The following is a 26,316-nucleotide window of genomic DNA, read 5'->3' on the forward strand; positions in this document are numbered from 1 at the left end:
CTAAGGAAGAGAGATGCTTGGCCATAGATACTTTATCTAATAGATTTTCCACTGAGCAGAACAACCGCTCTTAAAGAGACAGTGCGGATTTCTGTTTGTATATGAGTAGACCACACAAAAACCCAGAGTTTACTGCAAAATGAGTTATAAAAGTGGTCTTTTTTATTCTTATAAAGTTTCCAGTCCTTTGGAGAAAGAAAAGACCATTACTGGTTCAAATCACTATAACTTCTAACCAGTAATAGGTAGCAGTTTAAAATTTTATATGATGATTGTAAACACATTATAGTAAAATATAGAGTTGTCAAAACCCTTCATCCATATAAATAGTTCATTTTATGTGTCTGAAAATAAAAAAAAATAATAGAAAATCTGAAAAGCGCCTAAAAATTTTCCTGGTTTTTACCATATATTGGCCATTACATGTTCAATTGAATAATTAAAACGCCTTAAATGAATTGTGTAAAGGCTTCTAAGTAATATTACTTCATAGAATTGACTCTAAATAATTTAATATTGGAGTGATAAGCCTTCAAATGTGAGTATGTAATTTCAGGCGGAAAATGGTAAAAATAGGCTTGGAGCAGCTGACAATAATATGAAAATTAAGGAGAAACATGCTAAATCAACCTAAAACCCTGCAATCTGCAAATTAAAGACAAAAAGAAAACCAAATTAGTGAAAATTTTATATAAGGAGAAAAGAAGACATTTGCTTGGATAGTTTAAATAGGCAGGTCAGTCCCTTACAAGAGGGGAAGCTGCACAGATTATAAACCACCTGACAAGTGGGTGGAGGTAGTCTGCAGGAACCAGCATGTACCAGAATCTGAAAGGAATGTTTCCAGTGTTTTGTGGAATCTAAGCCATGATAAACAGAGGCTGGTTTGAAAGGAAAGGGAGGCCCTACACTCTTAGAACAGGTTTTACAAGTGTTAAAACTGCGGTGTGGTCTAGGGAGAAGTTTGAGAAATATAGTAAAGTTTAAATAAGAAGTTAAAGAAGTTAAATCTGACATCTGATCAGTCTGTCACATGATCCCTGTCTGTTCTCTTGTTTTTGTGTTTATTTACCTTTTTTTGTGCCTGTCTGCTGCTCGTGCCTGTGAGTGTGTCTCCCACTTGACCCGTGTTCCTCAGTGTTTTTTGCCCTCACCTGTGTTCATTTGTAACTCAGCCCCTTAGCCTCAGGTGTTTTCTGTTTCCCGTGTGTGTGTTCTTCTATTTATAGTCCGTGCTCCCTTTCCCTCATGTCGGTTCTTGTGCTTAGTAAGCCTGTTATGGTTGCGTCTCTGTTCCCCGTATTTCTTGTTTTCAGTTTAGTTTCAGTTTATTTGTTTATTTTTGTCTGTTGTTATTTGTTTAATTGATTCATTCGCATTTGCGTCCGCTCTCCTCGCCACTCCTTGCTGCACCCTGACCATTGAAACCATTGAAAGAAGGCATTTCTGCAAGCACGCCACAAACAGAGTCACCTGAGGTGTGCTTTTGCATTTTTGCAGAAATGGCTTCTTTCGCATCACTCTCCCATACAGCTTCTCCTTGTGCAAAGTGCGCTGTATTGTTGACCGATGCACAGTGACATCTGATGATGCTGCAGCTCTTTGGAGGTGGTCTGTGGATTGTCCTTGACTGTTCTCACCATTCTTCTTCTCTGCCTTTCTGATATTTTTCTTGGCCTGCCACTTCTGGGCTTAACAAGAGCTGTCCCTGTGCTCTTCCATTTCCTTACTATGTTCCTCACAGTGATAACTGGCAGGTTAAATCTCTGAGACAACTTTTTGTATCCTTCCTCTGAACAACTATGTCGAACAATCTTTGTTTTTAGATCATTTGAGAGTTGTTTTGATGAGCCCACAATGCCACTCTTCAGAGGAGATTCAAATAGGAGAACAACTTGCAATTGGCCACCTTAAATACCTTTTCTCATTATTGGATACACCTGGCTATGAAGTTCAAAGCTCAATTTTGTGCTTTAGTAAGTCAGTAAAAAGTAGTTAGGAGTATTTAAATCAATACAATAATAAGGGTGCCCATACTTTTGCACCGGTAAAATTTTGGTTTAATGCATATTGCACATTTTCTGTTAGTACCATAAACCTCATTTCAATCCTGAAATATTACTGTGTCCATCAGTTATTAGATATATCAAACTGAAATGGCTGTTGCAAACACCCAAATATGTAGAACTAAAAATGATTAAGATTATTGGGGGGCCCAAACTTTTTCATATGACTGTATATAGAGAGGTTAAGGTACACTTTTCACACACTTGCAGACTCCTCTCATTCTGTATTTACTTAGTGAGAAAGTGTCCTCAATTTTAAATGTAGGCTTTCAGCTAATCAGGCATACCTACATTTAATCCAAAACTTTAGTGTAATTAAGAGAGTGGATCCGTGGTCATGTGATTAACTTTGTATTTGCTGATCCAAGTGTCCGCAAATTTAGTTTTTCTTGATCTGCTTCAACTGAACATTCTGTACTGGGGCATGGGTGGGAGTGCGAAGGACAGTAAGCTGACACCTCGAAAACTAAATTGCTACTTCTCTATGCTGAGCTCTGTTCTGCAGCGGTCAGCAGCAACCAGTTACAACCAGTTTGAAGGAATTGTTTCACTCCCTTTACACAATAATCTGGGTGTTAAAAAGTCTTGCAAGTGTAATAATCGTTGAACTCTTCTCTTGCCACGTCTCGTGAGTGGACGGTGTACCCAGAACTGGTTTTAATAAATTGTTCTTTTGCTGAAGATCAAGTATCCTGTCTCACTATCAATTACACTACTTCAGGCTTTCATCAAACGAATCCAGGGAGAACGCACTGGAGACGGCATAGCAGGGGATAGTGCGGTTTTCCAACAACTTTCAGAGTGACACCATGAGCAAGATCATCATCTACGAGCATATTAACTTTCAGGGCATGAGCAAATAGTTCCCTTCCTCTGTCTCCAACTTAGTAAGCGAAAGTTATTTGAGAGTTCTCTGAAAGTTTTTTTAATACAAGATGAAATAGTCCTGATACTGTAGGTAATGATGACCCAAAATATGGGGTAAACGCTACTCAAACAAAGTCAGAGGAAATTGTTGTTTTAAACTGAATACCTAAACAAAGTGGGAGCAAACTCCATATTATTCAACTCTCCAGAAATTTGCTGGGTGAATGGAAACCAGTATAAATCTCAGCACCCAAAGTTTATGTTGTGAGCTGGCTGCCCTGATGCTTAATGTCTGCATAATGTGTTAACCTGAGAAACTCGTAAAGCAGGTAGAGACCCCTGACATAAGACCTGTATGAACAGGTCAGGACTCGTCATCCCCTGCAGCCTTAATAACTCTACAGGACAGGCGGGAAGAAACTACCAGAGTGATTATTGCTCAGAAGCTTCTTGGAGGATAAAGTGATTGGCAAACCTACACATATAAACACTCACAGGGTGATACAGACGAACACAGGGAATGCAGGAAAACACTTAATAATAATAATAATAATAATAATAATGATAATAATAATAATAATTATTATTATTATCATTATTATTATTATTATTATTATTATTATTATTATTTAATTTTTTTTAACCGTCTAAGACTGTAAACCAAACTCCGTATGAACCAACACCCCAATACACAATTAATTAAATAGAAACCTAATCCATATATTCTATCTTAAACATAATTATTGAAATCCTCACAGTTCATATCTCTATTTGTATATTTGTTGGTCCCTATACTTTTTGGAGGGCATATGTTGCACTTTTGAACAAACTTGACTCTGTGGACCTTTTCTTAGTTTTCTTGCAACTTTATTTGCCCTTGTTTTGTGTTAGAGCTGTTTTTACACGAACCCATTAGCGCCACTCTTTCCAGCTCATTCTACTCTAGCTCTCCCTCTCTCTTTAACTTCTCCAAACTCCTACACAGAGCCCCTCCTCTCATAAGCACCTCCTCAGTAACCTAAAACTCCACCCACAGCAATACTAACAGTAATAAAAGAAAGAAATAGATCATATTCAAAGCACATGTAAAGTAAAATAAAATTCTCTAACAAATTAAATATGTCTCAGTGGGGTATAGCAAAAATAAATTTATACACTGGTATTTACTAAGTCGCAACACATATAATACTGATGCATACTGCAAACACACACACACAAACAGTGTCATGCCTGGTCCTGCAAGCACTCCCATCACTGACCAAGCCTCGCTGGGTATCGTAGTTTCCCCTACACTTAGCTCTGACTGCGATTTTTAGTCTACAGACTACATTGCCCAGAATGCACCTCACACTGACACCACACCTAACACTATATTACTCCTAGTGGCCGGTTCTGACCTGTTTCTGTTCGACCATTACTTAGTCTCACCCTTCTGTTAATAAAGCTCTATTTTTATTAAGTCTGCGTGTGCCTGTATTCTGTGCAGCCACGGCAAGCACGTTTTCCTTTTACATACATATTTAAACAAAACACAAAAAGTCTAGAACATAGTTGCATCATCTAACAACAGACAAAACAGACAAATATCTTGAAATAAGAAATATTTGAGATGTGACAACTATAATTGTTTCACCTGGCATTTTATATTTTTTCAGTAAATGTGAAGATGTGATTGTGAAATGAACAAATCAAATGATAATAAATAAATAACAGAAGCAAATTTTGCCTTTTGAAATGAACTCATTGTGATTTCATTAACTCATTGTGAATGTACATGTAACTACTAAATATATACTGTAGGGCGGAGTTACGGTAACATTTCTGTGAGTTACAATTTTAACTCTTTTTAGAACTAATTGTAAAACTTGGACAAACACTTCATTATTATTTTTTTAACTGTCTAAGAATGTAAACCAAACTCCTTATACACCTACGCCCCAATACACAACTGATTACACCAAATTGAACTAAACCAGGGGTGTCAAACTCATTTTGGCCGAGGGCCACATTGGCATATTGGCTGTCCTCTGAGGGCCAGATGTAACTTATAAATGTAATAAAATGTAACCAAATGTAATATAAAATGAATGTAATTACTCTTTAATGTTAAATAACTCTAAATGGAAAAAATGTTTGCTTGTTGCTCTATTAACATAAATCCTTTTAATTTGTCATGTTATGAAATCCAAAAACTCCATCAATCAAGAACCAAACTATTCAAGTGAATAGAAATGACATAAAATACAAGTTATATTAACTTTGATCAAAACGTTTGATACTGAAATAAGGCTTAATAAATATAAAATCAAAAATTGTGAGCTGTTAAGAATATGTGATAGATTTAGCAGTTCCTCAGATTTAGCAGTTCCTCATCCAACCACTAGTGGCAGCTGCAGCAGCAGCACAAGCCCCCGCTGTCTTCACTGAGTCAGAGCTACAGCCCAGCCACGGGCTACAGGCTCAGCTCAGCCAGTCTGGAGCGTTTTTAAAACATTTTAAGTTCTTCTGTGTAGGAAATAAAGGTTTTAACCCCACTAACCGGATAATACAGCTCTCTACAGTTCATCTTTCAGCCCAAGCAGCTAACAGCAGCAGTTCAGAGCAGCGTCACGGAGTCACTGCTCGGATTAACGTTACATTATAAACAGGTCAGTTAGCGCGCTGCTAACCTCAGAATGTTTATAACTACGGAGTTTAGTGCACACACCACGGCTGCAGGGTTAGACTGTTGAAGGCTACTGAAGACTATAAAAGGCTATTGGAGGTTATTGAAAGGGTTATTGGAGCAGAAATCAGTAAAGGCTGGTTAGATAAGTGATTCACCTCCTCCTCCTTTGCTGCGGTGAAACTGTGACTAGCGCTGTCACAGTGATGTTTATTAACCTCATTAAAACAGATTTTGTCAGCTATTGTCTTATAAATATTTACACAGAACTTATATCTCTCATAAAAAGCGTTTATTTTGGTCAGTAACACTCTTCGTAACACAAAAGGCATACCATTCTTTCGCCTTGAAGCACAGCCGTCCGTCTGAATCAGCTTCTCTTTTTCTGGATATTATGGGATAAACATTTCACCCGCGAAGTTACGCCTTCCCTCCGGCAGGGTTTCCACATCAATGACTACACTGCCGTGTAGTGGCAGTAAGCCGTAACTTCGCGGGTAATACAATCGACAAGCATTGTGGGAAACGTAGTTTTTGGTCAAAGCACGCTTCTGATCCATTTATTATAGACACTAAGATCTTACAAGCTCTCGCGGGCCACATAAAAGGACGTGGCGGGCCACATTTGGCCCGCGGGCCTTGTGTTTGACACATGTGAACTAAACTCTTCATCCACCCTGCCCCCAATACACAGTTAAATAAATAAAAACATAATCCATATATTCCATCTTAAACAGAATTATTGAAATACTCACAGTTCGTATCTCTGTTTGTTGGTCCTTATACTTGTCTGTCCTTGTGTTTGTCTGTTTGTTTGTGTCCATTAACGGAGGCATTTAATCAGTGGCATGCAGTGAATATACTGATTACCCCTTCTGCAACCACCTGCCCTGCCCTCTCACCCATCAGGAGATGGGGCAGCAGACACACAGTGGGGTAGAAGTCATTTAAAAAAGCTTTGATTGGTTAGTACCGCTGTAAGTCAGATATGCATCCTATAGCAACTGAAAAACACAGAATGCTTTGAATTAGTTGCTGTCTTTTTATTTTAGTTAATGTACAATAATTATATTATATGCTTCCTGATAAAAAATCTGTAATAATTTACATGCACCTTTTTCACCCCTTCTCTGAAGGGTTAGAAAGGCCTTACTGCACACCACTGCATTTAATACTGATGCATACTGTACATGCACGCACGCAAGACTGAAGATCGCAGGTGGAGCTGAGTACAAGGAATATATATATATATTCCTATATATTACTTTAGTTCTATTTCAATTGACATCTGATCAGTCCATGGAGAGGCTCTTGTGAGCATGAACAGACGTGGAGGAAACGTGAACTAGGTGAATTATGGAAGAAACCATTATCCCTGATTAAATTAGCTTTTTTCAAAAAGGGGTTCTGTTAGTTTGGAAGGTATAAATATGCAGAACATGAATGTCACTTGTACCAACAATGGGGTAAGTTTAAACATTATTCAAAAAATAAGAGTAAATTAAAGCATCACTAGAGATGCAAAATTAAATGTTCTATGTTCTATGTTTAAGTTTTTATCTGATTCTCTATCCTGTTAAAAGATTTCTGTAAAGCTGCTTCGCTACACGAGTTGTAAAAAACAATATATAAATTTGATTCATAATACAGAACAAATTATGCTAGTTTTATACCAGAACGTTCTTTTAAGCATACTTTAGTGCTGTTACCATCTCTGCTTCTCTTTGAACATTCTATCTTGTGTCATTTGATACAGGGAAATGGTCAGTGGTAAATCTTCTGTGAAGTGTAATTCGCTGTGGCTAAACGTGTGAACTGGTTTTGCTTGGAAGAAGTTAAAAAATGTCAACTCTGCCTAAAATTGATTCAGGGTCAGCAGAACCTGCATATTCCGCCCCCTATATATATATATATATATATATATGGAGGGGTTAAGGGACACTTTTCACAGACTTGCAGACTCCTCTCGTTTATCTCATTCAGTATTGACTTTTAGAGCGACACCATGAGCAAGATCATCATCTACGAGCATATTAACTTTCAGGGCATGAGCAAAGAGTTCACCTCCTCCGTCTCCAACTTAGTAAGTGAAAACTTCAACGACTGCATCTCCTCTCTGAAAGTTATAGGGGAGCCATGGGTGGCATATGAACATACCAACTTTCAAGGTTCTCAGTATGTCTACGAGGAGGGAGAGTACGCCACTCTGGACAGGAACGACGCCTTTTCTTCTCTGGAGAAAGTGACTGAGGACCTGGCAAACCCTCAGATAACCCTTTACGAACATACTAACTACCGGGGCAGGAGCCTCGTCTTCACCACTGAAACCAACCTGTGCTACGGCAACTTTAACGATGTTGCGTCTTCTCACAAGGTGCAGAGAGGGGCGTGGGTTCTGTATGAGCACATCAACAGAAGTGGAGCTCAGCTGGTGGCCAGAGTTTCTCGAGACATGCCTGAGTACGGCTGGTTCAATGACAGAGTGTCTCACCTTCGCCCTCTGAAGCCAGGGAAACCCATTATAACAGCAGAGATCCAGTGGAACCAGAAAGAAGAGCATGTGAATACTGTGGTCATCGACAGCCTGTGTGGTCTGAACCATGGAGACCACGAACAAAGCTTCTCCACTGAGATGAATAAAGAGTACGAAGGCTCCGTCACTGATAGCTTCAGCTTCAGCAATTCCACCCAGATAAGCTGGGGAACATCGTTTGGTGTAGACGTGGGAGTGGTGAAAGCAGAGCAGAACTTTCCTCTGAGCAACACCTTCACCGTGGAGAAGGGGAGCAGCAACACCAGGACAGAGAGGAAGACCTACCAGCCAAAATCGCTCCCCGCACCAAGCTCACCGTGAACATGGTGAGGAAGGAGGTGGATGTGATGGTTCCAGTCAAGCTGACCATCGTCCCCGGATCCCAGAGCAAGGTGGAGTACGGACAGTACAGGTGCCAGTCTGGCAACTCCATCACCACTGAGTTCAGGGAGGAAAAGATCTAGAGCACTGAAAGGTAAGATAGATTCCTTCAAGGAACAACCAACACATCTTTATTTATAGATTTACTAAAGTCTAATTTGATTAAGGCAATGCTGACAGGTATAAACTTTAATGATATTTATGCTTGCAGTCATTTTCTTCATTAATGTTTTTAATGTGCTGTTTTCTCTCGTTTCCAGTGAAACATACTGGTGCTGGACCTCTGCACTCCCAGGATGCCCCTGGAATTTCATTATTCGAATTGATTGAGGTTGAATTGACATGATTGACACTCACACTGTAAGCATTATTTCAGCAGGTAGAATAATATAATATTATATGTAAACATTATAAAATGTATTTCTTTAAATTATTCTTTTAATTGAATTTTGTTAAATTTACAGATAGTTATACTTTTATCCATTCATTACAACCAAAAGTCTGAAACATAGTTGCTTTATCTTACAACAGAAAAAAAACAGACAAATATATTGAAATAAGAAATATTAGATAAATAAGTGATAACTATAATTGTTTTACAAATATGGCAATTTATAATTTTTGCAGTGAATGTGAAGATGTGATTGTGAAACAATGAACAAAATCAAATGGCAATAAATATGAACAGAATCAAGCATCGTTCTTTTTTCATTTGTGCCATCAGAGCAAATACTGCTTTTTGGAACAAACTCACTGTGATTTCATTAACTCATGGCTCCTCGCATTATTTATTTGCATATTGGGTGTGCGACTCCTGAACTATCTGCAAACAGTTTTGCATGTACATTACAATGAGAAAATTCTTTGTCATAATTTTAGCCATTTAAAATGACTAAACTTTGCCTATTTAGAGAAGACAGCTAGTGTCTTTGTTTTTTAATACAAGTTGAAATGGTCCTGCTGCCTTCTGCCATTAAATAGAAAATTTATTCCAGCAGCAGAGTTACTGCACTGCAGTACTGTTCAAGCAGGAAGTCTCTTTGCAGTATGGAAGATGATAACTTCCTTATGGCCTACAACACTGTGGCCAAACAGTATACGATTGGTAAACTTTTCCTTATTGTTTTAGCATGTCTCAGCAAACTCCAGGGAGTTTATATAGGAATAATATGGGAGTAAACTCCATATTATTCAACTCTCCAAAATTTAGCTGGGTATTTGGGAACCAGTATAAATTTCCTCAGCACCCAAAGTTTATGTTGTGAGCTGGCTGCACTGATGCTTAATGTCTGCATAATGTGTTAACCTGAGAAGACTAGTAAAGCAGGTAGAGACCCCTGACATAAAACCTGTATGAACAGGTCAGGAATCATCATCCCCTGCAGCCTTAATAACTCTACAGGACAGGCGGGAAGAAACTACCAGAGTGAATATTGCTCAGAAGCTTCTTGGAGGACAAAGAATGAACTCTGCATTTCAACAAACTTATTGTGAAACATGGGGGTGGCAGTGTCATGGCTTGTGGCTGCTTTTTATTCCTGGCACAAGAAAAGGCTGCCTTTATTAACAGTGACCTATAAATTCTGAACCTATCTAAGATTGTAAACCAAACTCCTCATTCACCTACGCCCCAATACACAGTTATTTAAATAAAAACATAATCCATATATTCTATCTTAAACAGAATTATTGAAATCCTCATAGTTCGTATCTCTGTTTGTCCATTTGTTGGTCCCTATATGTTGAGGATTTTCTTATGGACTGTAAAGGCACTGGGTTCCAAGTTAGTGTCATTCACTCTGGGGTAAAAGTTAAAGCACAGGAGGAAGGCCAGAATGAATCTTCCTTCACTTTACTGGTATTTCATAGCCGTTACAGAACATAAACTTAAGTTGGTGTAAGTGTGTGGCTGTAAATAACAACAAAAACAACAATCACTATCACATTAACATGATGCTAATCGTTAACAGCCACCTTCTAAACAACATTGTATGCATAAAGTCACAACAACAAACCTCCATCTCTAGCTTAATAACATCTAAGTGTCATTCAAGAACATATTTCAATTAATTACTCACTTAACTGGCATTCACACACAAACAACACCACTCTGACTGGGATACAGGAAACTTGCCCTTCTTGAAAGGCTGGGTGTATTAGTTACAACAGAGCTTTTAGATCCAGTTTCATCATTTGGAATGGATGAAAGTGTAATTAGTTTTGCCACTGGTCTTCTGAAAATCCTCTCCCTATTTTAAACATCCACGGTTCTTACTCAACTTGGGTACAACTTGACAACTTTGCCCAGAGGCCAATCAGCTCTGGGCTGCTGAGGATCCACGACCAGAACCACTCGGTTCAACTGTACTGAAGACTGCTTGTCAAACCACTTGTTTCTTGTTTGGAGACTGGGTAAATAGTAACGAATGAAAGCTGACCAAAAGTGATCAGCCAAAACTTGGGAATGTCTCAGATGAGTTAACACTTCAGATGGTGGATAGATGACCAGAGGTAATAAATAGGGGTGTGACGAGATCTCGTGGCTCGTAACCTGTCTCGCGGGGGAAAAAATAGTGTGGACTTTTTAAGCGAGCTGATTGGCTGTTTCTCCTGAGAAAAAAAAAAAATTGGGGCTTTCATTTGGCGCCCCCTTTAGTGCAGCGCCCCTATGCGTCGCATAGGCTGCAGACCCCCTTTTTAAGTTGTATGTCTGGCTGCATTTTGGCTCCAGTGGAAACAATAAACAGTAACAGAGTGACCAAAAAGCTGCTTCAGTTCTAAAAAGTGATACCTAAATAAATATAATTTGATTCATAATAATACTAGTTGTATTTCAGAATGTTCTTTTAAGCATATTTAAGTGCAATAAAATGACCCTCTCTGCTTCTCTTTGAACATTTTACCGTGTGTCATATGACACGTGGAAATGGTCAGGGGTAAATCTAGTAGTAAGTGTAACTCCATGTGGCAAAAACTTGTTTAGCTTGGAAACAAGTTCAAAAATGTCTACTTTGGTTCAGAATCAGCAAAACCTCCATATTTTCAAATTCCACCTCAGCCCCCTAAGTACAGTTGTGTTCAAAATTATTCAACCCCCAATGCAGTAAAGTGTTTTAGCAAGTTAGGTCATATAAGAATATGAATAGCACAATTTTCAGTTAGAAGTAATCTAACAATATCCACAGAAGGAAGTAGGTTATTTAAAACTTTATGAAGAGCAGACTCTGTACTATGATGGACTCTAAATCCTGACTAAAGCCTGTTCTAGATGCAAGTTCAAAATGTGCTCTGCTAGCAGGCAGAGAAAGCTGGATTATATATGACGCTGTGGCACGCCTTTACCTTAAAAGGCAACAATGAATACTATTGGTCTTGAAAGGCACAAACAAACGTACGTATGTACATATATGTTTTTAGAGGAGATACTGAGAAAGAGAGAAAAGGTTTCTGTGTAGAAGTCACGATATGGTTAGACTGTGTTACAGCCCCAGATGGCTGCTTGTGGTTTTCCTGTTTCCATTGTGCTGCGGACCGCAGATCTCTCCTCTTCTCACTCAATATATTTCAAAGTGCATCCATCACCTTAAGTGTATTTCATGGGCAAGAGCTTGACATTTATTAGGCATTATTAAGCTAAGCGAGTTTTTGCCTTCACACAGATCCATCAATGGCACCTCAAACTTAAATAGGCAGGTGAAATTGAGGGGTCAAGGACTAAAGAAACTGATTGAGACCGCAGACTGTCAATTTTAGAAAAAAACGAACAAACATAAAATTGGCACATATTTTCAGTCGCAGCTTTAAGTTTGGCAGGGATAGTAGGATGCAGCACTGTCTTTTTATTGTATTGAAAATAACTTTAGAACTGTGAAAATGCCTAGCAATGATGTCAATGAAAATGCAATGATGTATGAAATTTGAAGAACTTTCTTCAGTTTCCCTTCTGCACAACATACTGCATATGTGACATAACGTAGGCATAAATGTTGACACATTATTCAAACATTTAATAGTCTGTGTATGACCTTATTGTCAAGTGACACATTTTAGATAATGTTTTCATTTTTGGTCTACAGTCTACAGTGTTATTCACGAAAACACAGATCATTTCCATCTTGGTATAGCACTTAAGATTGACTGAAAGAAACTGGCCACATTCGATTCTAGCTGTAAAAACGAATTACAGCGTATGCAGTAAAAAAATGCAATTGAGAAGACTTTTTTTTTTTAATTTTTGAATAAAAAATACCAAGAACCCAAACAATAAAAAAGGTTATGTTTTTGTCTTTATTTTAATTCAATGTCTTTAATATTAAGTTTAACACTTTAATACTGTGATATTCACTGTTTGTACTGTTGCACCATATGTACTCCAAACGGTGTTAAATGAACTCTTTAGGTGTTGCTATAACACTAATGAACAACACTGCACAGTATCATATTAGCAATAAACATTTAACACTGATATCAGTGTAGTTTTTACACTGTAGAGTGGGACCATATACGCTCCAAAGTAGTGTTAAAGTTAACTCTTTAGGTGTTGATCCAGCACTGCTAATTTTACTGTGTAGGTAAACAGGGATGCTTTTGCATAAGTTTATGTAGCTAAAGAGGGGTGGGGGGGGGGTTGGGGGGGGGTGTTGTTTAGATTAATAATAACAGTGGAAGTTGTTAAATGCATAAGAGTGCATAAGTCTCTGAGCTGGTGGAGATCAGTGGATATGTAGTGCATGTAACACTCCAGGTGTAAGATAAATGTAATAAGATTAAATATAAATATAACTAAATCAAATATTTAAAAATGTATTAGAAATGCAGCTGTGCTGAATAGCTTCATCCTGTAAAAAAAATTATGACCTATGTCAACATGCAAATATCCACCCCAAAAAAATCTAATAAAAACACACAAAGAGAAAAAAGTGTTAAACAATCTTTTCTAATCATGTAACAAATATAAAAAGGCAAGGCACGTTTATTTATAGTTTTTTATAAATACACTTTCTTTTATAAATAAACATCCTTTAAAAATAGCACTTTCTAAAGGATGATTTTAGTTATTATGGGGAAAAAACTATCCAAACCAATCTAGCCCTCGTGAAAAAGTGTTTGCCCCCCATAAATTAAAAGTAATTAATCACACTTTTTACAACCTTAACATGTTACTTCAGATTACATTTACTGTTAGAAAACAATATGTGTGCAATGTCTGAATTACATACATATAACAAAAAGTGATCAGTTATCATCTAATATTTAAAATAATATAACAACAGATTTGGTTATTATTATTATTTATTGATATGTCAATTTTTTTGCATATTTATATTATATATAAATTTATATTTATTTTCTCTCCACACTTTGTAATACTTTGCAATACTTTGTAGCATAGAGTCCTGTGTCTTACTTTTTTCTACTCAGAGCACTTCTTACGAAAGTAACTTTGTTTTGTAGAGATTTTTGGCAGCAGTAAATATAATCGTTAGAGAACCCAAACCCTCCCAGTCTTTTAGTAGAACAAGGCATTACCTAAAAGCCATTTTTATTGCAGTATATTGTTATTGTTGTGATTCATTGCTCTCATCACTGACCTTGCGTGTAAAGCTGGTGTTGTGCCGAATTCAGCACCCCCGTCAGGAAAAGCACCCCCTCTCGGGAGCGCACCCACGTCTTCTAGGCTTTAACTTTATTTAGAAAATGGACATACGCAAGATACTTTTCTAAGCTACGCTAAGGAAAAACAAATGTCACCTGCAGCCTCTCCCGATAGGGGGTGCTTTTTATGGCAGGGTGCAGATTTTGGTTTTCACTTTCAAAAAAAAGTTTGTATTAAACTATTTCTGCTTTTTCTGCTGTATTATTTTTGGTGGGGACAATTTCCACCTATTTCTGGCACCCCCAGTTCCAACGCCAATAAAGAAGCATATTAGAAATCACTCTTTACAACCCTTAGCATTAGCTACAGCATTAGCACCACCATCACGGTACTGATCATGACATAGACATATATACATTCATGCCACAGGGCAGGGCGTTTATTTGTACTGAGGAAGGTGTTTAGTACACCTATAATAATCACAACGCTGACACACATTACAAAAATATGTGCTTTCATGCTAAAAGATAAATACACACATTTTTACAAACACATTTCTGGATTGCTGCTACATTTATAATACCCTAATAAAAACCTCCACCAGGGTGGACTTAAGTGCAGACAGAGTTACACCAGGGGCACTCAAGTTGTATCGAAGAACTCAAATACAGATACTTTGGTAAAAGGGAAATGAGTATCTTCTGAAAACCAAACAAAATGGAGAAAACAGAGAAACACCTCAAAAGAGGGGGAAACAGAAATCATCCTCAGGGAAGAACACCCAGTGAGGCTTAAAATAAAACTTAAGACTAGTTATCTCCTTTCTTTTCTTTCCTTTTACACAAATTAAGATAGCTGCCAGCTACCAGTGTGACCCAAATAGAATCATGACTTTGTAGCATCTGAACAGTGGATTCTTATAAAGACACTAACCAGATGGTGGAGCGTGGCCTCCCTCTAGTGGCTGCCCGTACATATTCAGTCTCATCCTTTAGCTATTATCAGATTACTTACTGGCATCTTGGCAGTTCATGTGTAGCCAGCTGTTGGAAACAGGGGCATTTCACACATGCAGCACCATGTACATACAGTACTGTGCAAAAGTTTAGGCCCCTAAACACATTACTCAATTACTCATGCAAATAAACAGAAATACACTACAACAGACACATTACTCATTTTGAAGAAAATAATTTCATTTTCTGTGAGGTAGTGTAAAGAACAATTCCACATTTCACCAGGATGTCCTGCCCCCAGCCAGCCACCCCAACCTCAGTGGATGAGTTCAATTCCATCAGCAGCTCACCTGATTTACCATCATTAATCTCTAATTTACCAAAATGCTAAATAATGCTAAATAATACTACTAAATAATAAAACTCTATCAGGAGAGATTTGCATATATCAATATGGATTTCAAATATATTGATAACATCAACTAAGGGAATGAACTTTAGTCACAGTCCTCTCAACATATTGGACATTCTCTTGGATGCTCAAAATGGTTTAGTCAGCCTGACAGTAACCGGCGACAGTGAGCCCAAATTTTAAAAAGCTGAACTCAGTTAATCAAAGAAGAAAGAAAGGAAGGAAAAAGAAAGAAGGAGCAGCAGCTGGAGCAGGAATGGTCAGTCCTAGCGGCTCTTCTGAAGATGAGTCTGAGGTTAGAGATGAGCAAAAACAAGGCGAGATCGTTGTTCAAGTATTCAAGGGCAAGCTCCCCCATCTGACACCCCCCCAGCAGAAAGCTCCTGATTGGTACAATTGCTGCCTAAATGCGGGTTGTTTATCTTAACTTTTAAGTAAGTTAGCCTTTTGGTTCAGTGTGTGTGGTATAGCCTATTGTCTCCTAACACAGCAGAGCTGAAAGTAAAACTCCGTGCTGAGACTTAATAAATGATCCACCTAGCACAATTTCTGCTGCATATATCAACATGTAAATAGGCCAGAGGTGGAAAAAGTACTGAAAAATTGTAATTAAGTAAAAGTACCTTTACTTTGCTAAAATTCTACTCAAGTAAAAGTACCCATCTACAAATCTACTCGAGTAAAAGTAAAAAAGTACTCAATTTAAAATGTATTTTGAGTAAAAGTTACATAGTTACTTTTAATTATTTGATGTAAAAATGAACAACAAATAAATAAATTGAATAATTTTTAATGAACTAGTATTCCACATAATAATTTGGACCTTTCAGGCAGTATTTGTTCAGACCAGCCCATAAAACATTTTCAAGAACAAGTGGCATAGGTTTCAATGATCCATTTTTTTCTTTACTGTTAAAAAGTTCATATAGGTGACTATAAACTGTATTTTTATAGTTTTATAGTTCATTATTATATTGGTAACACTTTACTTGGATGGTCCATTTGATGGCCTCTTTGATGCTTAACTGACATTCAACTAACATTCAACTACATGTCTATTAAATGCAAATGAACTAAAAGGTGAAAGTAAATGATTCAATATTTTGAGGCACTAAGACAATATTTTGAGATACTATCTTAATATTTTGAGATATTAGTTGGCTGTATAGAGACAGAAGCGGGTGAGACAAAGACGCAAAATGGAAACTATCATTGAGGATTACTTCAGACGTGGATTCACTAATCTTGAAATATTGGTGCTTTTAGAGGAATCACACAATATCAAAATAAGATAATTATTTTGATATTGTGTGATTCCTCTAAAAGCACCAATATTTCATGATTTGTGAGTCCACCTCTGAAGTAATCCTCAATAATAGTATCCATTTTGCGTCTCAAAATATTGAGATAGTATCCCAAAAATATTGAGATAGCAGTTTACTTAATAATAATAAAAAAAATTGCTGGATTATTTTTAATTTTTAGGTGGCGGGAATGGGCTTCCATAAATTTAACTAGCCAGCCTGGCTTTAATTTAACTAGCTAGCTTAGCTTTATTTTAACTAGCTAGCTTAGCTTTTTAAACTAGCCAGCCTAGCTTTCATTTAACTAGCTAGCTTAGCTTTATTGTAACTAGCTAGTTTAGCTTTATTTTAACTAGCCAGTCTAGCTTTAATTCAACTAACATAGCTAACCTAGCTTAAATTTAACTAGCCAGCCTAGCTTTAATTTAACTAGCCAGTCTAGCTTTAATTTAACTAGCTAGCCTAGCTTTATTTTAACTAGCCAGTCTAGCTTTAATTCAACTGGCTAGCCTAGCTTTAAGTTAACTAGCTAGCTTAGCTTTATTTTAACTAGCCAGCCTAGCTTTAATTTAACTAGCCAGCCTAGCTTTAAGTTAACTAGCTAACCCATCTTTAATTTAAATAGCTGCCTTTGCTTTAAGTTAACTATCTAACCCAGCTTTAACTTAAATAGCTGCCTTTGCTTTAAGTTAACTATCTAACCCAGCTTTAACTTAAATAGCTACATTTGCTTTAAGTTAACTAGCTACCTTCGCTTTAATTAAACTAGTTAACCTAGCTTTAAGGTAACTAGCTAACCTAGCTTAAAGTAACTAGCTAACCTAGCTTTAATTTTAACTAGCTAATCTAACTTTAATTTAAGTAGCTACATTTGCTTTAAGTTAACTAGCTACCTTTACTTTAATTAAACTACCTAACCTAGCTTTAAGTTAACTAGCTAACCTAACTTTAATTTAACTAGCTAACCTTACTTTTATTTAACTAGCTAGCCTAGCATTAATTTAACTAGCTACCTTTGCTTTAAGTTAACTAGTTAACCTTGCTTTAAGTTAACTAGTTAACCTTGCTTTAATTTTAACTAGCTAACCTAACTTTAATTTAACTAGCTAACCTAGCTTTAATTTATAAGCTATAACTGGCTAAATTAGCTTTGAGCCATGTTTTAATTAGCTAATCTAGCTACCTCGCGTTATCCTATGAAATAGCTATGCTAATTTATTGTGTAGTAAGGATTTAGCTGTACATTATTAAACAGTTTAACTTTAAATTAAGCGTGTTAGGAGTGGGTTCCGAATACTGAAACCTGTTTTTAATCTAAGAGTATTCTGACCCACCTGTAACTAAGTAGCATTGTGTTTCTTCATTTCTTCCTTTTTTATAAGGTGAAACTGGGGAAGGAAGGCACCACCACTGTCTCAGCTCATTGTTGGAAGACTGCAAAGCACAAGCTACAGCCAGCGGGACAGCACGAGTGCTACTGATGAAACTCTTTCATTCTGATGTTCTCCTGAACTTTAAGCATACCTTTATCTGTTTTTGTATTATACAAATAGTAGTATATGGTAGTATATATTCTACTATATTCTATATATAAAGTGTTTTGTTAACATATAATAGAATATATATAAATATATTTAATTTCATATGTAACAAAATGTTTAATTATATATTTAACCATATATATATATATATATATATATATATATATATATATATATATATGTGTGTGTGTGTGTGTGTGTGGTTAAATATGGTGGCCGAGAAAGCCCAGCGCAGTGCAAATTGAAAAGCGCTGCAAAAGCACAAAACACATCCATCAAAATTACAACACAGGCGCAACAAATAGAAAAACGCGCTGCAAATAGAAAAACGCGCTGCAAATAGAAAAACGCGCTGCAAATAGAACCACAACACAACGGAAGTGAGTCACAACACAACGGAATTTTCCCGGGGGACCTTAAAAGATGCTGTACCAGCTGTATACAAAGGACAATAAGTGGCAAACAAGCTTCTGAAAAGTAAGTTATGTTTATTACCTGTGATTACCACGGTTGTGTGCATATTATTAAAAGTTCTGCTTCACAAAACGCCTTGTTTGCCACTTTTTGTCCTTTGTACACATAGTGAAGTCCGAGACGTTACTGAAGACGCAGCTTAGCTGGTACAGTATCTTTTAAGGTCCCCCGGGAAAATTCTGTTGTGTTGTGACTCACTTCCGTTGTGTTGTGGTTCTATTTGCAGCGCGTTTTTCTATTTGCAGCGCGTTTTTCTATTTGCTGCGCCTGTGTTGTAATTTTGATGGATGTGTTTTGTGCTTTTGCAGCGCTTTTCAATTTGCACTGCGTTGGGCTTTCTCGGCCACCGTAGTTAAATATATAAGTAAACATTTTGTTACATATGAAAATAAATATAACATACATGAGTAGGTATATTTTATGTATTAAATTTCCATATATACAATATAAGTTAAAGTGGCAATTCCTTATGTATTTTTAAATATATTGTAGTATATTTATTACTATATAACACCTTATTTTAGTCTATATATTTTCAGTATTTTTGAAAAATCTAATAGCTGATATTTTTCAGTCACGTATTAATCAGTAGCACATACTGTATCCATGAAAAATATTAAACTTGTTGAATCTTTCAAATTAACCAGTAAATTGTTAAATAATATATTAGGACATATATTTTCTTTTTGTAAGGGATAATTGAAAAGTCATGTTCATGTGTTGCCATTGCTGTTACAGTTGCCATTTTAGCTATATTAGTATCTGCACATTCAACCAGTCAGTCAGTCAATCTACATTTTAAATTTAGCAGTTGAGAATCTTCATCTAACAGAAAATAAAACTGCTTGAATTCAATAGAGAATAAATGTGCTAAAATGTATTTTCTGTTATCTCATTAGGACAACTGTATTTTTGACACTCAACTTCTGTAAATGGGAAGTCAAACACACGGTTATTTTTAGTCTCTAATTAGTGATAAACAGAACCTTACTTTGTGAATATGGTACACTTTTTGGTCTATTAGTGACTTATTAAGCCCTGATTACTCAGTAAACTCCAGCACAGCCATAACCTTACCAAACTCACATAAATCAAACTGAGGCCAATTCTACACTAATAACATGTAGATTTAGGTAATAGATAATGCTTAATAACCTGCTTAACAGGGTGCTCACATAACTGTTTATAGTGCACTATCATAACGAATACAGCCATTATTAATCATTTCCACATAACCGACCACTAATTAAGCACCAATAACACTACCACAGAATAAAGCCTAATATGTAGTGAATAAATAATTTACAAATTTATAATTAAGGCTTTATTAAGAAAATAATGAGACATTAATAAGTGCCTAATTTGTGTTCCTTAAAATAAATTGTTACCCTACACAGAACCTGATATAATCTGACCAAATTAGTCTCCAACATCAGTAACTTCTTCCTTTAATATGTACAAATTCTGTCAAAATTGGCTAATATTTTGTAGTAGAATGAGAATGCTTTCTGGACTCATTTTGGAAAAGTTACAAAAGTTTTTACCAACCTATTAACAAATAAACTTTTAACAAATCATTTTTGTTTTACAATTAGTAGTTATGAACTGATATTTGCCTATGTATATTCAAATGCTTTTTTAAGTGTGAAGTATCCATCTTCACAGAAATCAGGATGGTCTATTGTGATGTCAGAGAGTGATTTTACAGGGAGGAGCTGTGAATGACCTCAATTTATGGAAAGATTTCAGAATACATAAATAGTAAGACTTTAGACAAGGTGAGCAACAAACAAGATCTGCTGCAGGACGATCACCTTTTCTAGAATCTGCGGGACATCAAGAAGGTAAATACAAAGAAAATGTGATTTTAATATTTTAAATGACATTTAGATTAAAAAACAGTGTCTACTGGAATCAATGTCACAATTGGTACTCTAACAACGGCACTGACCTTTCCATAGTAATTAGTAAGTGCTATTTGTTGGGGTAGTTTGAAGGGACTCTAACAGCGAAATACATTTTGCTGATAAACCTGCGCACATTTCTGTCTCTTCTATCTCTGAGTGTCACTCTAACTGTAGCCATCTTACCTAAATTGAAATGTAAGTGCTAACAAGTTGGGGCATCACTTGAAGTACACCATCAACAGTGAGGACCAAGTCCATCTGGTACAACTTTAGCATTTATTACAAACACAGTGTTAAAAAGGTTCTATCAATTTGGTGTAAGTTTTTGAACAGTGTTAACTTGCATGATAAATTTTATCAGTACAAAATTGTTTGAATATCTATGGTGACCATCACAAAGTGAAGCATTGATTATTTAATACAAGGAGTAAGTGCTTCTCTTTGGGGTAGTCAAAATGGTACTATTGAGCAATTAAATGAAAGTTATGCCAATTCTGTTCATTTTCAGCAATCACAGTTTATTATTAAATTTAAATTGAATATGAACTACATGATTTCATTATATTATATACCAATAGAAGTAAGCATATACAAAAACGTTTCTTAACATAGGGTTTCTTGGTGTAAATCACTCTTATATATTGAAAGAATCCTGAAGATTTCTTAGTTCTCATGGATTGTTGTATCGAAGAAAGTGTCAAAAAGAAATGTCATAATTGCTACTTTAACAATAGTGCTGACCTTTTAGTAAAAGTTGGTAAGTGCTATTTGTTGGGGTAGTTTTAAGTGGCACAAGCTACCGGGGGTATTTGTCTTATATTTCTACACAGAACCTGATGTAATGTTACTAAATTAGTCTCCAACATCAGTAACTTCTTCCTTTAATATGTACAAAAAATTCTGTCAAAATTGGCTCATATTTTGTAGTAGAATGAGAATGCTTGCTTGACTCATTTTGGAAAAGTTGAAAAAGTTTTTACCAACCTATTAACAAATAAATTCTTAAACAAATAATTTTTGTTTTACAATTAGTAGTTATGAACTGATATTTGCATATGAATTTTCAAATGCATTTTCAAGTGTGAAGTATCCATCTTCACAGAAATCAGGATGGTCTATTGTGATGTCAGAGAGTGATTTTACAGGGAGGAGCTGTAAATTACCTCAATTTATGGAAAGATTTCAGAATACATAAATAGTAAGACTTTAGACAAGGTGAGCAACAAACAAGATCTGCTGCAGGATGATCACCTTTTCTAGAATCTGCAGCACATCAAGAAGGTAAATACAAAGAAAATGTAATCTTAATATTTTAAATGACATTTAGATTAAAAAAACAGTGTCTACTGGAATCAATGTCACAATTGGTACTCTAACAACGGCACTGACCTTTCCATAGTAATTAGTAAGTGCTATTTGTTGGGGTAGTTTGAAGTGACTCTAACAGCGAAATACATTTTGCTGATAAACCTGCGCACATTTCTATCTCTTCTATCTCTGAGTGTCACTCTAACTGTAGCCATCTTACCTAAATTGAAATGTAAGTGCTAACAAGTTGGGGCATCACTTGAAGTACACCATCAACAGTGAGGACCAAGTCCATCTGGTACAATGTTAGCATTTATTACAAACACAGTGTTAAAAAGGTTCTATCAATTTGTTGTAAGTTTTTGAACAGTGTTAACTTGCATGGTAAATTTTATCAGTACAAAATTGTTTGAATATCTATGGTGACCATCACAAAGTGAAGCTTTGATTATTTAATACAAGGACTAAGTGCTTCTCTTTGGGGTAGTCAAAATGGTACTATTGAGCAATTAAATTAAAGTTATCTATATTCTGTTCATTTTCAGCAATCAAAGTTTATTATTCCATTTAAATTATGTATGAACTACATGATTTCATTATATTATATTATATACCAATAGAAGTAAGCATATAAAATAGATTCTTAACATAGGGTTTTTTGGTGCAAAGCACTCATATATTAAAAGAATCCTGAATATTTATTATTTCTTATGGATCGTTGTATCAAAGAAAGCGTTGAAAAGAAATGTCACAATTGCTACTTTAACAATAGTGCTGACCTTTTAGTAAAAGTTGGTAAGTGCTATTTGTTGGGGTAGTTTTAAGTGGCACAAGCAACCAGGGGTGTTTGTCTTATATTTCTAAACAGAACCTGATATAATGTGACGAAATTAGTCTCCAACATCAGTAACTTCTTCCTTTAATATTTACAAAAAAATCTGTCAAAATTGGCTCATTTTTTGTAGTAGAATGAGAATGCTTGCTTGACTCATTTTGGAAAAGTTTAAAAAGTTTTTACCATCCTATTAACAAATAAACTCTTAAACAAATCATTTTTGTTTTACAATTAGTAGTTATGAACTGATATTTGCATATGAATTTTCAAATGATTTAACAAGTGTGTAGTACCCATCTATACAGAAATCAGGACGGTCTATTGTGATGTCTAGGACTGGCCCGAATAGCGTTTTTGGAGCTCCGGATATTCGGCACTGACTGAAAGCAAATATTCGAATATTCGTTGAAAAAAAGACAGATTAAAAACGAAGTAATGCACAGCAAAATTGTCCACGAACCCCCGGCCTGGAAAAAGAAAATTCCCACCCATTTCCTCGACCGGGACGGGCTCAAGGCAATGGTCTGTGATATGCGTCTGTTTTTTTTAATTCACACTGTTCTTATTTCTCGTTAAATGTCTACTAGATACAGATTATATCTGTACAGTATCAATTATTTTACTTCAGTCCTGAATATTTGGAGTGAATTATGTCTCCTTATGTTGTGCTGCGTGCTCGACTGCACTGCGTGCTGAGCGATTAGACGTTTTCACCGCGGATTTTTTTGTCTTTTTAACACCAGATTTTTTTAAGTTTTCAACAAGGAATTTCTGCTGCCCCACTCCACTGCTTATCCGCTGCGTTCACAAGGCAAAAGCGCCGCTGCTTTAAGGCTATTTCGGTTTAATGATTTTGCCGTGCACAGCCGTATTACTGATTTTGTATTTTTGCACTTGGGCTATAAGCTCAATATAAAATAGTTCGTTTGTTTAGAAATTATTTTATATTCTTAAACCATGTTAAATCATTTTACATTAGAGGACCATCATTCAGACATCATTCTTTTAGGCTGGGGGTTTTGTAACTGATTTAGCCCCTACTGTTGCCACATTAACCCTGACATTTTATTATATAAATCCGTTTCGAAGTGCTTGCAAGATTTTATCATGTATAATAAAGGTCTGCACGGGACTGCTTTTTTAAACCAACTCCTGCCCGCTCACGCGTATTTTTTCCCCGTTACCGCTCCGCAAAAAATCGCTTCTTTTAATCGCGTGCCAGCCCGCCACATACACATTTTTGCCGCACCTGCCCCGCGGTCCTAAGTGTGAAGTATCCATCTTTACAGAAATCAGGATGGTCTATTGTTAAGTCAGAGAGTTATTATACAGGGAGGAGCTGTGAATGATCTCAATATGTGGAACGATTTCAGAATACATAAATAGTAAGACTTTAGACCAGGTGAGCAACAAACAAGATCTGCTGCAGGACGATCACCTTTTCTAGAATCTGCAGGACATCAAGAAGGTGAATACAAAGAAAATGTAATCTTAATATTTTAAATGACATTTAGATTAAAAAACAGTGTCTACTGGAATCAATGTCACAATTGGTACTCTAACAACTGCACTGACCTTTCCATAGTAATTAGTAAGTGCTATTTGTTGGGGTAGTTTGAAGTGACTCTAAAATACATTTTGCTGATAAACCTGCGCACATTTCTATCTCTTCTATCTCTGAGTGTCACTCTAACTGTAGCCATCTTACCTAAATTGAAATGTAAGTGCTAACAAGTTGGGGCATCACTTGAAGTACACCATCAACAGTGAGGACCAAGTCCGTCTGTTACAACTTTAGCATTTACTGCAAACACAGTGTTAAAAAGGTTCTATCAATTTGGTGTAAGTTTTTGAACAGTGTTAACTTGCATAATAAATTTTATCAGTACAAAATTGTTTGAATATCTATGGTGACCATCACAAAGTGAAGCATTGATTATTTAATACAAGGAGTAAGTGCTTCTCTTTGGGGTAGTCAAAATGGTACTATTGAGCAACTAAATGAAAGTTATCCAAATTCTGTTCATTTTCAGCAATCAAAGTTTATTATTCAATTTAAATTATGTATGAACTACATGATTTCATTATATTATATTATATACCAATAGAAGTAAGCATATAAAATAGTTTCTTAACATAGGGTTTTTTGGTGCAAAGCACTCTTATATATTAAAAGAATCCTGAATATTTATTATTTCTTATGGATCGTTGTATCAAAGAAAGTGTTAAAAAGAAATGTCACAATTGCTACTTTAACAATAGTGCTGACCTTTTAGTAAAAGTTGGTAAGTGCTATTTGTTGGGGTAGTTTTAACTGGCACAAGCAACCAGGGGTGTTTGTCTTATATTTCTAAACAGAACCTGATATAATGTGACGAAATTAGTCTCCAACATCAGTAACTTCTTCCTTTAATATGTACAAAAAATTCTGTCAAAATTGGCTAATATTTTGTAGTAGAATAAGAATGCTTTCTGGACTAATTTTGGAAAAGTTTAAAAAGTTTTTACCATCCTATTAACAAATAAACTCTTAAACAAATAATTTTTGTTTTACAATTAGTAGTTATGAACTGATATTTGCATATGAATTTTCAAATGATTTAACAAGTGTGAAGTACCCATCTATACAGAAATCAGGACGGTCTATTGTGATGTCTAGGACTGGCCCGAATAGCGTTTTTGGAGCTCCGGATATTCGGCACTGACTGAAAGCAAATATTCAAATATTCGTTTAAAAAAGACAGATTAAAAACGAAGTAATGCACAGCAAAATTGTCCACGAACCCCCGGCCTCGAAAATGAAAACTTCCCACCCACTTCCTCGACCGAGACGGGCTCAAGGCAATGGTCTGTGATATGCGTCTGTTTTTTTTAATTCACACTGTTCTTATTTCTCGTTAAATGTCTACTAGATACAGATTATATCTGTACAGTATCAATTATTTCACTTCAGTCCTGAATATTTGGAGTGAATTATGTCTCCTTATGTTGTGCTGCGTGCTCGACTGCACTGCGTGCTGAGCGATTAGACGTTTTCACAGCGGATTTTTTTGTCTTTTTACCCCAGATTTGTTTAGGTTTTCAACAAGGAATTTCTGCTGCCCCACTCCACTGCTTATCCGCTGCGTTCACAAGGCAAAAGCGCCGCTGCTTTAAGGCTATTTCGGTTTAATGATTTTGCAGTGCACAGCCGTATTACTGATTTTGTATTTTTGCACTTGGGCTATAAGCTCAATATAAAATAGTTTGTTCGTTTAGAAATTATTGTATATTCTTAAACCAAGTTAAATTATTTTAGATTACAGGACAATCATTCAGACATCATTCTTGTAGGCTGGGCGTTTTGTAACTGATTTAGCCCCTACTGTTGCCACATTATCCCTTACATTTTATCATATAAATCCGTTTCGAAGTGCTTGCAAGATCTTATCATGTATAATAAAGGTCTGCACGGGACTGCTTTTTTAAACC

At 36.1% G+C, this 26,316-nt stretch overlaps 1 pseudogene; it reads left to right on the forward strand.

Annotated features, from left to right (window-relative positions):
• Positions 1-7,550: 7,550 nt before the first annotated feature.
• LOC111196768 (epidermal differentiation-specific protein-like) lies at positions 7,551-8,871 on the forward strand (annotated as a pseudogene).
• The last annotated feature ends 17,445 nt before the right edge of the window (positions 8,872-26,316 follow it).

The sequence above is a fragment of the Astyanax mexicanus genome, chromosome 13 (genome assembly GCF_023375975.1).
Source record: "Astyanax mexicanus isolate ESR-SI-001 chromosome 13, AstMex3_surface, whole genome shotgun sequence".
Taxonomy (NCBI): domain Eukaryota; kingdom Metazoa; phylum Chordata; class Actinopteri; order Characiformes; family Acestrorhamphidae; genus Astyanax; species Astyanax mexicanus.